The sequence below is a fragment of the Echiichthys vipera genome, assembly GCF_963691815.1.
Source record: "Echiichthys vipera genome assembly, chromosome: 8".
Taxonomy (NCBI): domain Eukaryota; kingdom Metazoa; phylum Chordata; class Actinopteri; order Perciformes; family Trachinidae; genus Echiichthys; species Echiichthys vipera.
The window spans coordinates 1,610,853-1,618,107 of NC_139833.1; the positions used below are offsets into that span (position 1 = coordinate 1,610,853).

The 7,255-nt window shown below is 48.7% G+C and overlaps 1 pseudogene across 1 annotated transcript in view; it reads right to left on the bottom strand.

The window, feature by feature from the left end:
• The window catches only part of LOC310950069 (neural-cadherin-like), a 73,389-nt pseudogene that overhangs the window by 16,171 nt on the left and 49,963 nt on the right, over positions 1–7,255 (bottom strand). The window contains exon 2 of the transcript in view: positions 3,696–3,885. The product of the transcript in view is annotated as a neural-cadherin-like (transcript). The remainder of the gene's footprint in view (positions 1–3,695; positions 3,886–7,255) is intronic.

Sequence of the window (7,255 nt, forward strand, 5' to 3'; positions counted from 1 at the left end):
ACCGTCGTCTGAACTTAACCGTCATCTGAACTTAAAGGTCATCTGAACTTAACCGTCGAGGAAGGAAGCAAGCGAGGATGGACAGAAGGAAGGAAAGAAGATAGAAAGAAAGAAAGAAAGAAGGATGGATGGATGGATGGGGGAAGGATGGATGGATGGAGGAAGGAGGGATGGAGGAAGGAAGGATGGAGGAAGGAGGGATGGAGGAAGGAAGGATGGAGGAAGGATGGATGGATGGAAGGATGGATGAGGATGGGGGATGGATGGATGGAGGAAGGATGGATGGATGGAGGAAGGGTGGATGGATGAAGGAAGGAGGGATGGATGAAGGAGGGAAGGAAGGACGGATGGATAGAGGAAGGATGGATGGAGGAAGGATGGATGGATGAGGAAGGAGGGAAGGAAGGATGGATGAAGGATGGGGGATGGATGGAGGAAGGAAGGATGGATGAAGGATGGGGTGATGGATGGAGGAAGGAAGGATGGATGAAGGATGGGGGATGGATGGATGAAGGAGGGAAGGATGGATGAAGGAAGGAAGGAAGGACGGGTGGATGGAGGAAGGATGGATGGAGGAAGGAAGGATGGAGGAAGGATGGATGGATGGATGAAGGATGGAGGAAGGATGGATGGAGGAAGGAAGGATGGATGAAGGATGGGGGATGGATGGATGGAGGAAGGATGGATGGATGGAGGAAGGAGGGATGGATGAAGGAAGGAGGGATGGATGAAGGAGGGAAGGAAGGACGGATGGATGGAGGAAGGATGGAAGGATGGATGGATGGATGGATGGATGGATGGATGGATGGATGGATGGATGGATGGATGGATGGAGGAAGGTGGAGGGAGGGAGGAAGGAAGGAAGGATGATGGATGGATGGATGGATGGATGGATGGATGGATGGATGGATGGAGGGAGGAAAGGTCACATCTGTCCAGTAATCAAAACCTAAATAAGGTGGATAGAAGCTGGAGGGGCTGCTGTGTGTGTGTGTGTGTGTGTGTGTGTGTGTGTGTGTGTGTGTGTGTGTGTGTGTGTGTGTGTGTGGTGTGTGTGTGTGTGTGTGTGTAAGCTGGTTAACACTCTTTGAAGACTCACAGGAAGTTCGTTTTAAGCCCCAGGTGAAGAGAGGAAGAGGAGGAGGAGGAGGAGGAGGTGGAGAGGGATGGACAGATGGTGGAGGAGAAGATGAGTGGAGCAGGAGGACGGAGGAAGGATGGAGGGATGAGAGAGTGAAGGAGGAGAGGAACCACATCTGTTCACCAGGAGGGTTCGAACCGACCTGTCAATCATCTCCTCTCCGTCTGTGAGGGGAAACATTTGACTGACGCACGCCTCACTTTCCTGTTTGTGTGTGTTAGTGAGACCGTTAAGTTAAGACGACTAAAGGAGACGGTTAAGTTTAGTCTCTAAAGGAGACGGTTAAGTTTAGACGACTAAAGGAGACGGTTAAGTTTAAACGACTAAAGGAGACGGTTAAGTTTAGTCACTAAAGGAGACGGTTAAGTTTAGTCTCTAAAGGAGACGGTTAAGTTTAGACGACTAAAGGAGACGGTTAAGTTTAGTCTCTAAAGGAGACGGTTAAGTTTAGACGACTAAAGGAGACGGTTAAGGTTAGACACTAAAGGAGACGGTTAAGTTTAGACGACTAAAGGAGACGGTTAAGTTTAGTCTCTAAAGGAGACGGTTAAGTTTAGACAACTAAAGGAGACGGTTAAGTTTAGACGACTAAAGGAGGCGGTTAAGTTTAGACACTAAAGGTGACGGTTAAGTTTAGACGACTAAAGGAGACGGTTAAGTTTAGACGACTAAAGGAGGCGGTTAAGTTTAGTCTCTAAAGGAGACGGTTAAGTTTAGTCTCTAAAGGAGACGGTAAGTTTAGACGACTAAAGGAGACGGTTAAGGTTAGACACTAAAGGAGACGGTTAAGTTTAGACGACTAAAGGAGACGGTTAAGTTTAGTCCTCTAAAGGAGACGGTTAAGTTTAGACAACTAAAGGAGACGGTTAAGTTTAGACGACTAAAGGAGACGGTTAAGGTTAGACACTAAAGGTGACGTTAAGTTTAGACGACTAAAGGAGACGGTTAAGTTTAGACGACTAAAGGAGGCGGTTAAGTTTAGTCTCTAAAGGAGACGGTTAAGTTTAGTCTCTAAAGGAGACGGTTAAGTTTAGACGACTAAAGGAGACGGGTTAAGGTTAGACACTAAAGGAGACGGTTAAGTTTAGACGACTAAAGGAGACGGTTAAGTTTAGTCTCTAAAGGAGACGGTTAAGTTTAGACAACTAAAGGAGACGGTTAAGTTTAGACGACTAAAGGAGACGGTTAAGTTTAGTCTCTAAAGGAGACGGTTAAGTTTAGTCTCTAAAGGAGACGGTTAAGTTTAGTCTCTAAAGGGAGACGGTTAAGTTTAGACAACTAAAGGAGACGGTTAAGTTTAGACGACTAAAGGTGACAGTTAAGTTTAGACACTAAAGGAGACGGTTAAGTTTAGACGACAAAAGGAGACGGTTAAGTTTAGACAACAAAAGGAGACGGTTAAGTTTAGACGACTAAAGGAGACGGTTAAGTTTAGTCTCTAAAGGAGGACGGTTAAGTTTAGACCACTAAAGGAGACGGTTAAGTTTAGTCACTAAAGGAGACGGTTAAGTTTAGACACTAAAGGAGACGGTTAAGTTTAGACGACAAAAGGAGACGGTTTAAGTTTAGACGACAAAAGGAGACGGTTAAGTTTAGACGACAAAAGGAGACGGTTAAGTTTAGTCACTAAAGACGACGGTTAAGTGTAGAGGACCGTTAATTGTAGACGACGGTTAAGTTTCACAGGTTTAAAAACTTTTCAGCCTCACACACCACACACGCGCACACACACACACACACACACGCGCACACGCGCATGCACACACACACACACACGTACACACACACACACACACACACACACACACACGTACACACACGTACACACACGTACACACACGTACACACACACACACACACACACACACACACACACACACACACACACACACACACACACACACACACACACACACACACACACACACACTCTAAATTATTGGGTTATTCTCTGTATACATGTCGTCACTTTGAGCCGGAGGGGAATTCTCTTCTTCTTCTCATTTAAAATAATAAAAACTAAAAACCCACGGCCCCCCGGCTCCGTGCCCCCCCCCCCCCCCCCCCCTCTAGAGACGTCCCTGTTGTTCCTGGGTGTGGGGCGTTCTTGCCCGGGGAGCGATTAAAGCCGCAGCTCACGCCGTTTATGTGCGTTCATCTCTCTCACACGGGACGCTAAGTGAAATTCAACAAGTCACATTTTATTTATTAAAGCAGATCCAGACCCGGGTACAGATCCAGACCCGGGTACAGATCCAGACCCCGGGTACAGATCCAGCCCCGGGTACAGATCCAGACCCGGGTACAGATCCAGACCCCGGGTACAGATCCAGACCCGGGTAAAGATCCAGACCCGGGTACAGATCCAGACCCGGGTACAGATCAGGACGCGAGGACAGATCCAGACCCGGGTACAGATCCAGACCTGGGTACAGATCCAGACCCGGTTACAGATCCAGACCAGAGGACAGATCTAGACGGGAGGGAAGGAAGGAGGGAAGGAAGAAGGAGGGAGGGAAGGAAGGAAGGAGAAACAGAGAAAACGTCAACTCACTGTCCCAGGGAGGAGGAAGTGGGCGTGTCCCAGCGTCCCGTCTCGTTGCCGGGCTGACAGCCGGTACACCGCGGAGCCGGCGTGGCGTCCGGACCCACGGCGCCCAGGTACGGAGAGGGGAACATGGCCCACTGCAGGTCGGCCTGACTGGGCGTGCTCAGACCCAGCCTGCACAGGTACCAGTCGTCACCTGGAGACAGAGGAGGAGGTCAGGTCAGTGACGCACGTCTCTACGGAAGAAACGCTCCCCGCAAAGAACCAAAACGAAACCACAAAGAACCAAACGACCCAAACACTGAGGTCACACAGCACCGCGGAAACATGGAGACAGGACGTGATGAATTTGATTCATCAGTTATGACCCTGGTGGCACACGCAGACCCAAACATCGTCCTTTGGGTATCGGTTTCTGTGACCGCGCTGCCATGTGTGACGTCAACACAACAACAACGAACACCAGAGACAGAAAAGCCCCAAAAACCAGCACAAAAAGATGCAAAATCACTAAAAATAGATGCAAAACAACCACAAAAAAGGGGCAAAATGACTAAAAATAGATGCAAAACCACCACAAAAAAGGGGCAAAATGACTAAAAATAGATGCAAAACCAGCACAAAAAGATGCAAAATGACTAAAATAGATGCAAAACCACCACAAAAAGATGCAAAATGACTAAAAATAGATGCAAAACCATCATAAAAAGATGCAAAATGACTATAAATAGATGCAAAACCAGCACAAAAAGATGCAAAATGACTAAAAATAGATGCAAAACCACCACAAAAAGATGCTAAATGACTAAAAATAGATGCAAAACCAGCACAAAAAGATGCAAAATGACTAAAAATAGATGCAAAACCAGCATAAAAAGATGCAAAATGACTAAAAATAGATGCAAAACCTCCACAAAAAGATGCAAAATGACTAAAAATCGACTCTTTGAATGTTGTTTGTCTTGTTCCTGTGTGGACAGAGTGGGGGGGGGGGGGGGGGGGCTCTCACAGGTCGGTGCCCAGGGCCCCGTTGGCTCTGATTACGTCCATGCTTGAGGTTCAACATTTAAATCTGTGTGTTTATTGTCGTCTTCTATTGTTCTGTGAGTCCTGGTGTTTGAAAGCCGCTGTTCCAAACAGTGAACCCACTCACTGCTAATGCTAATGCTAATGCTAATGCTAATGCTAATGCTAGCACCTGCATTAGCTCTATAAAAATCCATTTTGAGTCAATATTGTTGTTTTGTGTGTTTGTGTTGCTGCTTTGTTTCGGCTGCTGCCTGAGCTTTGTCGGTGACGCAGCTTGTTCGCTAAGCTAGCGCCGCCTGTTCATGAAAGAGGCGCCGCTCGCCGCCACAGGGGGGACGAGGTGAGCGACGGGGGAGGAAGAGAGGAAGGAACGCGGCTCCTCCAAAATAAAACAACAACACTTTCAGAAGAAGATCACAGGGAAACATGGGAACACACACACACACACACACACACACACACACACACACACACACACACACACACACACACACACACACACACACACACACACACACACACACACACACACACACACACACACACACACACACACACACACACACACACACACACACACACACACACACACACACACACACACACACACACACATCGTGGGGTTCTGAGGAGGGATTTGTCGGGTTTGAACGCTGCACGCCGCTCGCTGTTGTTTGGGCTCCTGTTGTTGTTTCAGAGAGAGAGAGAGAGAGAGAGAGAAGAGAGAGAGAGAGGAGAGGAGAGAGAGAGAGAGAGAGAGAGGAGAGAGAGAGAGAGAGAGAGAGAGAAAACTTCACTTCAGAGACACAAAAGAAGAGAGAGAGGGATGAGGAAGAGGAGGAGGAGGAGGTGAAAACATGTGTCTGTCTTTTTCTATCGTCTCTGATCGTCTGTCAACAAACTGAGAGCAGGAGAGGAAACGAGAGGAGGAAGAAATGATGGGAGGAGGAGGGAAGAGAGGACAAGAACCAGACGGAAGAACAGAGGAGAAGGAGGGAAGTGTGGAAATACGGAGGTAAAGAGAGGCCACGCGGAGCAGTTTGTGCATTTTCCACGTATGTTTTTCAGGCGTGTTCCACGAGTTAAAAACAGGAGAAGAAGAAGACGGTCCGTTTCCCCCGGACGTCCTAAAACCAAACCACAACCTTAACCCGTCACTTAACGGTCGTTTTCTGTGCCTAAACTTAACAGACACCAAAAGCAACCGTCTCGCCGTCGACTTCCTTCACCGTTTTTTCAAAAGTTTTGCGCAGAACTTTTGGTACGACGTCCTGCGAAGTGTGTTCCACGTAACCTCCGTTTAAGGAGCAGAGTCCCAAATCAGAGGACTTTCCCCGGCGGGGCGCCGTTTGTTTCCCTGGACGTCCTAAAAACCAAAACCACAACCTTAACCGTCACCTTTCGGAGCCTCAAACCTGTCACTTAACGGTCGTTTTGGTGCTTAAACTCTCCGTCGACTTCCTTCACCTTTTTTTAAAGTTTTGTGCGCGGAACTTTTGGTACGACGACCAACAAACTAAACGCGCTGAAGTGAAGGAAGGAGGGAGACGACAGGAAAGAGAGGAGGGTTGGGGAGGAAGAGAAGATGAAATAAGAGGAGGGAAGGGAGGGGACTAGGGACGGAGGAAGCAGGGGGATGAAACGAGAGGAGGAGAAACAAATAGGCCGACTGTGAAAACGCAAAGTCAAGAAGAGGAGGAGAGGAAACAGAGGAGCTGGAAAGTGGGAGACGACAGGAAAGAGAGGAGAGTTGGGGAGGAAGAGAAGATGAAGTAAGAGGAGAGGAGATGGAGGGAAGAGAAGAAATAGGGATGAGGAAGAGGGGGATGAAACGAGAACAACGAAGAGAAGAGGAGAAACAAAGAGAGAGCGGCCTTTAAAACAGGAAGTTAAGAAGGAAACGAGGGGAGGAGGTGATGAAGGGGAAGAAGAGGCTTCCAGCTCAGCGCTCCTCTCTCTCTCTCTCTCTCTCTCTCTCTCTCTCTCTCTCTCTCTCTCCTCTCTCTCTCTCCTCTCTCCTCTCTCTCCTCTCCTCTCTCTCTCTCTCTCTCTCTCTCTCTCTCTCTCTCTCTCTCTCTCTCTCTCTCTCATCTCTTCTCTCTCCTCTCTCTCTCTCTCTCTCTCTCTCTCTCTCTCTCTCTCTCTCTCTCTCTCTCTCTCTCTCTCTGCCCCGCTGGTCTTCTCTCCGTTCATCAAACCCAGAATAATCCCGTCTTCCCGGTTTGTTTTGCACATATGCTGCGCTGAAGTCACATCTCATCCGTCCCATTATGGAGATGAACGTCAGCGCGGCACACGTGTCGCGTGTCGGCCGGGGCGAAGCCACATCCACCCGACCCCTGTGTACGGGGACGCACGTCCAGGGGGGAGGAGGGGGGAGGCGAACCGTCTCCCTCTCTCCCCCAGGCTGATGAAGGCCACTGACACCAGAATAATGGCGTTTAATTCACGCCGCGTTAAGACACATGGAGCGGCGTCGCCCCGGGTCCTGGTGTTGCTGTTGTTGGTTCCACCGTCTTCAGACCTCAGAGAGCGAC